Genomic DNA, 7,142 nt, shown 5'->3' on the forward strand with positions numbered 1-7,142 from the left:
CGGTTAGTACTATCTTGAAAGTTTCATCTCTACTTGATACGGTACTTGGGTCTCCATTCATTGATTGGTAGGTCAAAACGAAGTATATTTCTTTTCTTGATTGATAGACTTTGAAGAAGATTTGGGAGTTCGAGGGTTTCAGTTTCTATCGAATGAAGGCAAAGAGGTCCTGCTGAAGTCAGTGGTTGAGGTACTTCCAACTTTTTGACATTTCTGCTCCCTAGATCGATTTGTGAAGAGCTGGAGAGAATGATGAACTCATTTGAGTGGGTGGGGTTCGACGGAATGAGGTAGAAGGAATATGCACTGGTCAACTCTGTGCCAAGGGAAGGACAAGGGTGGCCTTGGGTTTCGAGATTTGCATTTGTTTAATCTATCATTACTAGGCAAACAAGGATGGAAGTTAATTAATTCTCCTCTCATACAAGTTAGTAGGTTGTTCAAAGCCAAATAGTATGCTACTAACTTTTTTTATCTTCTAAAAATAGGCAATAATCCTAGTTAAGTTTAGAGGAGTGTTTGGGGTTTAATTGAACTTCTTCGTCTTGGAGTCCGTTGGAGGGTGGGTGATGGAAAAACTATACAAGTGTGGAAGGATCTGTGGGTAAAATCATTGGATGAGTTCACAATAAAAGTCCTACTGTATTGCAGGGCTGGAAAACGTGAATGTTTCAAATTTGTTTCTAGCAGGGTCCAGAATTTAGGATAGAGGTAAAGTGTTTGGATGTTTTGTGTGGCTCAGCTGAGGAAGAAAGTTAGCACCTTTTTGCTAATTGTTTTTTTTTTTTTTGTAGAAGCTTACTGGCAGGTGTCTAGGATACCGAAGCCTATGGGAAACTTCTCTTCAGTAGCATAGTGGCTGCTCTCTTAATGTCAGGTGATGACATTGAGGTGCTGAGACAAAAGTTCATAGTGTTGCTCTCCATATAGTAGGAACAGAATAATCGATTATGGAATGAGGATGACGTAGGGGCAAAATATTGTATCAGACGAACACAAAACTTTCTCCAAGAATGGAGCTGTCACCATAGGACCCTATCCCGATCGAGTGGATTGAGGAATATTGTTCAGTCAGTATGCGGAAACCATGACCGAGGTTTCTAAAATGCAACATCGACGGAGCGAATTTTAGCAGTCAGACTACCTATGGAATCGGAGCGGTGGTCATGGATGAATTCACCAGTTTTTTTCAATAGCAACAATGTCATCGCATGGTCCCTTTTGCCTCAGTTTGTTAAGGTCCTTACACTTCGTGCAAGTCTGATATGGATGTGTGCAAAAAATGTGGATAAGGTTGAGTTTGAAACTGATGAGAAAATGATTGCGGATGCGATAATTAATGCACGAAATATGGACCTGATACATGATAAATTGATTGAAGCCTGAATAAGGGGCCAATCGAATCAATCTCATAGGTATAAACCAAAGGATCATATATCAAAGTAAGCTAAAGGAACTAATTTATGCGGTTAACTATAAGCTTCAATAGAAAGTCATCTAGCTTCACACGTGGACCAATGGGAGCTTCAGACCTCAAAAGTACACTCATATGCCCTAGATCACGCTGTATATTTTGGAATAACATAAAGGAAAAGAATTCTGAAGCCAACCAAAAGGCTACACGTGGAAAAGTACTTTATCGAACCCAATCAGGAGCTGACACATGTAAAATTGCATTACACTTTAGGTATGTAATCATCTATAAATAGCATTGGAAATAGAGCTCCAGGTACGCTCATTATTCATATTCTCTTATTAAATGCTTTCAAGTTATTACTTAATCCTAAGTATCTTACTGAGTTAAGCATCAGAGAGGGGACGTTAGATTTCAACCCCTTTGTGACTGTTTGATGTTGATTTAGGCCATCAGAAGACATACAGGAAAGTGTTATTCATAATTGAGGACATCAATTGGTGCAGTGAGCATGAAGGATTTTGATAGAAATTGATCATTTACACAACTTTGTAGTTCAACCAGTTCTCCAACAAACTGTGGACATTCCAAGCACTTCGATTGCACCTAATCGTGGTTTGGTGGATTTTAGCAATAATCCATTAGAACCGTTGCACATTTCTCCTGCTCTAGATCAAAGGATAGACGCTTGTTTGGGATCTTTAGACCATGAGCAATGTCGGTTTATAAATGGTCTTATAAAGCAGTTGTGAGCGGCCGCGGAACTCAATTACCCTTATGATGGATCCATCAAGTTTCATACTTGATTATCCTACATTGATTATACTTCAGCCTTCATGGCTTCAAGTCATATGGTTGAATTTGGTGGGGATTCCACAAATCTTCGTGAATTTGTCTCAACCTTCATTGTCATATGTTTAGGAACTTGTGGTGTTAAAACTTCTCTGAGTTCAATTCTAATCCTAATATTTTTCTTGAGAATAAACTTCTTTTCAAGAAATATAACCTTTTGAGCAACAAACGATTTGTTATTGTTAGGCTTGTAGAAGTAATATTCTTTGGGTTTCCTTAGGGTATTCCACAAATAAGTTTTTTTTTTGTTTTGGATAGTTCTTCAGAATCACAAGTCTTGATGGCGATAGTGAATGGAAAACCCATGTCTCTAGGGGTAGAACTCTTGCTCCGCTCTCAACTTTTGGGTCCACGTCACGTTGCGCCAACCTCTTTATATTTCTTTTTATTTCTTTGTTCCTACACATTAAAACATATATGAGAATTTCATGGCAGGTGTGTATATTTTTAAAGTTTTGGTTCAAACATTGTCTCACCTTTCATGCTGGGTATTAAGGTTCGGAGTTGCCATATAGTTTAAGCAGTGACACTTTCAGACAAAGCAACTCTTGAGGATGTGCCAAATATAGGGGATGTAGTAGCGCAATGAGAGGCGGTGGATCCTTATAATGTTCTTGATTCGTATCCTTAATATGAATGGTGAAAAATGAGAATAATAACAAGATGGAAAGTATCCTATAGACAGACCCACCGGCTATCCAAACAGTGGTTGATACATGTACGGGCTCATGGGCAAAAGACCTGGGAACTAGCTCATTATCTATTGCATACCCATCATAGCCACATATGCTGCGTACCTCCCATAAGTGTGGACTTTTGGACCGTGGGTCATGTGTTTACAAAAGTGGCCCTAGATGGAAAATGAGTGAAAGCATTCAACCACCCTCTCATTACCAAACCAGGGTGAGGATTAAGATGTCCTCCATTCACTATTGTGACGTGCTCTACACTCTAACCCTTTGGTGTCAAGGAATAAAATGCTAGTGTTTAGCTGATTCCAAGCACATTACACCCAATTAGGGTCTAGAATGCTTACTTGCTTGAACTCTGACCATCAGCTTGTAAGTACACATGGAATTTCGTTCGTCTTTCCTAGTTGAGAATCTATCTTAGCAAGAACTGTAGAAAATGTGTTTGCATCGTAATATCTCATGTCAAGAGTGGTGTGTTAAATATGGACGCTAGCAAGTGTACTAGGTCGTGTGTAGTATTTGGTAAGACCAAGTGTCGTATTCTACAGGGATTGGACTTTAGTGAGAAGGATAAGTTACCTTAAGTGTTAGAAATAATTCTTGAGTGGGTGAATAGTGTGAGCTTTTAACATAAATAAAAACAACGAAATAATAAGATAAATGAATCCAAGATGAACAAGCACAGATCTAGTCATACGCCTAACGAACAACTGTGCCTACCTTTTATCGCTAAGTGAAGTAGATCTATATTCCTGAGTTAGGTCTCTCCCTCATCGGTCACTAAGGTCTGGTGTCCCATTTCCAAAGATACTAAGTAAGTAATATTAACCAAGTGTCCTTGTGCTAACATACAAACAAGCATTAAGTAACATGGAGCATTCATAAAGAAACCCCAATATGTGGTAGTTTTCGTGTCCGTCCATTACAACATATGCCGATTAGCTGTTTCCGTTACGTCGAAGCACCATCGTGTCATCCTCGGTAACCATAACATAGACTCGATCTTAGGCTATTCTTTAAGCATGCTAATTGTTGGTCCCTTATACAGTTACAAGTATAGTTCCAAGGGGGGGGGGGGGTTAGGAACTATTTAAACTTTTTCTAAGTTTGGGCAAACTTCTTTTCTTAAGAGAAAAGGATTTAACAGTGGCGCTGAGTGATCAGTAAGATACTGGCTTAGTCAACTGGTGACTAGGTCAGTTTCTTGACTTGAGTCAAGAAATAACACTTAAAGTCTATTCCTGAGCTCAGATGTTTAATGCGCACAACTCAGCTTGACCTCTTTACTTGGTCAGTTTTTGGTTATTTAAGCAAGCAATATATATATAAGGAGTTTAAGGTAAGAAATACGTTACTCAGCAGATTTATCCAGGTTCGGCTTCTTCTAAGCCTACGTCATGTCCCCGGAACAAGTTCTGAGATTTCGAATCCTCTACAGAGCTCTTTAAAGGTGGAGCCTCAAACCTTTTACAATATTAGCAACTGAGTATAACAAGAGTACCTTCCTCTATACCTCTACTCAATCCTAATCTCATGCTGAGTACTATAACCGAGTACTCAGCCTCTCCTTTCTAATCTCTAGAAATGATAAGTGTTTATCCTAAACAATGATTTGCTAAGACACCTTAGATGATTGAATAATCACTCTAGACTTTTACACAAATATATGAAATGTAGTGTAAGATTTGCTTTGCTTCTTGCTTGCAGAACTTGTGTAGAAATTTGGTCAGCGTAATGGCTTGATCAAATTCTGTTATGAATGAAGCTTCTGATGGCACTATTTATAGAGACGTCTGGGCATCGGTCATTTCAAATTTCAAAATAACCGTTGGAGGGAAACGGCTTCCTGTCGTTGTCATCCTGACTTGCTCAGAGCTCTCGACCAATCAGATTTGTGTATCTTCTGTCCTCGGTCAGGTCAGCAGAATGTCTCTCCTTTTATGGTAAAGTCAACTGGACAGCATACTGTGTCGTCTGAATTTTACCCAAAGAGGAAATACTTTGTCTGGAAGTTTTCCTTAGCCAGCTGCTGTCTTGTACGTTTGTCGAATCTACTCAGCAGATTCATCTTGAAGTTGTTCCCGAAGGTCTTCTAGATCCTTCTCATGCTGAGTTGCATTTTGTCCAAAGTGACAACGTTTTGACAAACGCGAGCCGAGTTGTACTGAGTTGTTTGACTTGGGCTTTGACATTTGTATTGGGCTTGGGCCATTTAATTCTTGTGTCTTATAAACAATTTAACTCAACATTGAACAAACACATTAGTAGAATAAATCAAAGCATTTAAACTTAGTGTGTTTAGAATATGTGTTTCAATTATACTTAAACAATTTTGTCAAATCAAAATTATGTGCAAAATTATGTGGAAAGGTGTTTCAACAAACTCCCCCATTTTGATGTTGGCAAAACTATTCAGCGAGGAACTCAGTGTTGAGCTCCCCCATGATAGTTGACCTATTATAACTTAGCAAACTCCCCCGTAAGGGTTGAGCTACTGACTTAGTTTTACTCAAAGCATTTAAAGGTTCAATCGAGTAAGTCTAAGGTCAGTTTTCAGATATAGGTCAGCTTATTCAACATATTCTATTTACTCAGTATTAAGCGAAAGGTTTAATCATTTAGAGTGCGCTGAGTAATTTGTTGTTCAATGAGTTCTGTAAGACAATGCTATATAGGCATATAAGTCAATGTCAAACATGTTATCAGTATTGAGTTTAATCAGTAAGTTTTATAAGTCTTAAACATAGCTGATTTAATTGAAGATACAGAATAACATTATACACAACATCGTATACAATAATTCATAACTCAGAGTTTTGAACGGAAGATGCAAGTATTGATATTAGATAGTCAGTGTTTACAATCAACATTTTAAAGATAGACTACATACTTAGCTAGCCTATATGTCTATTTCTTTTTCTTCTGTTGTGACTGACTTGACCCATGCTGTGTTCTTACCGATGTTCTCGCTTGATCTTTCTTCCCCGTTTTGTCAGCATTGGGAGGAGGAGGAATCCTAAAGCTATCGGTTAAGACGGCTCTGGTCAGTTCGTTGGATAGTGCTTTAAGCCTGTCAGCGCTTTCATTGACGCCATAAAAAATGGCAACTCCTTGTCTTGAGACTTCAGCGGGTATATTGAGCTCGGCAGCACAGATCATACTGACTAAGAAGGCTTCAGACTCACCAATCTATATAAGTGCATCAGTCAGTCCAACGATGACTTGATGAAAGGTTTTGAGTAGGTAGGTGTCAAAGTACCGACGCTGAACATTGGTGTGAGGGATGTGATTGAAGGTTTGCCTTGTGATAGACATCATCTCATTTTGCTTTATTGCGTCAGTGTCCGTCTCCTGCTTGTTCAGATTTAGCAATCGAACAGCTTCACCAATTTGCTCCACTAAGCAATGAGAGTAAGAGACCATTTGCTCATTGGTCTTGAGTTGCTCGGTGTGAAGCTGAGCAAAAAGCATCTTTACCTCATCAGAGGTTGCATATCCAGGTTGCACAGCTGACAAGTTCTGTACTTGCTAGTGTAAAGCATTTAAGTGTTGCACAGTTGTCAGCTGGATCTCGGCCAGCTTGGTGATAGAATCCTGCTTAGCTTGATGTCCTTAATAGGAAATGAGGATATTCAGCAAGTCCTTGAGTCCCTTAACTTTGTTGAGAAGCTGAGTGACCTGGGAGAGCTGAGTAGTCTCAATGGATGAAGACCCAGCATCAGGAGGAGTGGAATGTTGAAGGTCTCTGATCAACGCTTACACTAAGTCAATTATCCTTTTGCCGGACTCAGTGGCATTCAGATAGCTTTGAGAGCCTTCAAGTACATCAGTGTGACCGGTAGGAGGAGGAGTCAAAGGAATGACATGGTCAGTGACTGTAATGGTGTTTTGAATCTGCACTTGAGGTTCACGTATGGTTGATTGATCGGCAGATAGATGAGTTGAGGAAGTAGTAACTCGAATACTGTCTGTGCTGACGGGGGCGGATATATTTGGAGTCAGCACCATGCTTGGAGTAATATCATTTACAGTAATCGGCTCAACCTGACTTGTTGAGGTGGCAGAGGCATTTTGGTCGGCATGTTCTTATTGGGAAGAAACAGATGCTTGTTTTTCGATGGATGCCGCCGGTTTTCTACCAACAAATTTTAGTTTAAGAGCAGAAGGGTCTTTCGTTGGTTGTA

The sequence above is a fragment of the Euphorbia lathyris genome, chromosome 1 (assembly GCF_963576675.1).
Source record: "Euphorbia lathyris chromosome 1, ddEupLath1.1, whole genome shotgun sequence".
NCBI lineage: Eukaryota > Viridiplantae > Streptophyta > Magnoliopsida > Malpighiales > Euphorbiaceae > Euphorbia > Euphorbia lathyris.